We start from the raw sequence: 513 nt of genomic DNA, 5'->3' as shown, positions 1-513 counted from the left end.
CCGCGCCCTACCCGGGAGAGCCTGCGGCGACCCCAGGATCGCGGTCCCGGCCCGCCCGCAGCGTCCTCCCAGAGGCGGGGTCAGGACCCCTGGGGTTCCGCGCGCTCCGCCCAGGTTCCGCCTCCGGCTCCGCCCCGCTTCCCCGGGGCGCGGAGGGTGGAAGGACGGAATTTCCCAGCGCTGAGGCTCTGGCTTCCCCCGTTCCCCGGCCGGCTCTTTTCTGTTTACGGAGAGAAAGGGGAAATGGAAAAGGCGGGGAGGCGGCGGTCGGGCCGCGCCGCACCGCCCCGGGCCGGCTCAGACGCCGTGAGTCAGGGGAGCGCACTGGGCGGCTCAGCCCCGGACCACGCGCCACGCTCCGGGGTGGAGGCGGCGGCGCCCACGCCCGCGCCCGCCCCTGGACCCGGCTACCCCGGCGTGCCCGGCTCTCGAAGGCCCGCCACTCGCTGCGCCCCGAGCCCCGGGCTGGAGCGCTCGGCCGAGGACACCGGTAACCCAGACTTTAGGGGATCA

Source organism: Jaculus jaculus, chromosome 5 (assembly GCF_020740685.1).
Source record: "Jaculus jaculus isolate mJacJac1 chromosome 5, mJacJac1.mat.Y.cur, whole genome shotgun sequence".
Taxonomy (NCBI): Eukaryota; Metazoa; Chordata; class Mammalia; order Rodentia; family Dipodidae; genus Jaculus; species Jaculus jaculus.
Note: the sequence above shows the minus strand (reverse complement) of the source record.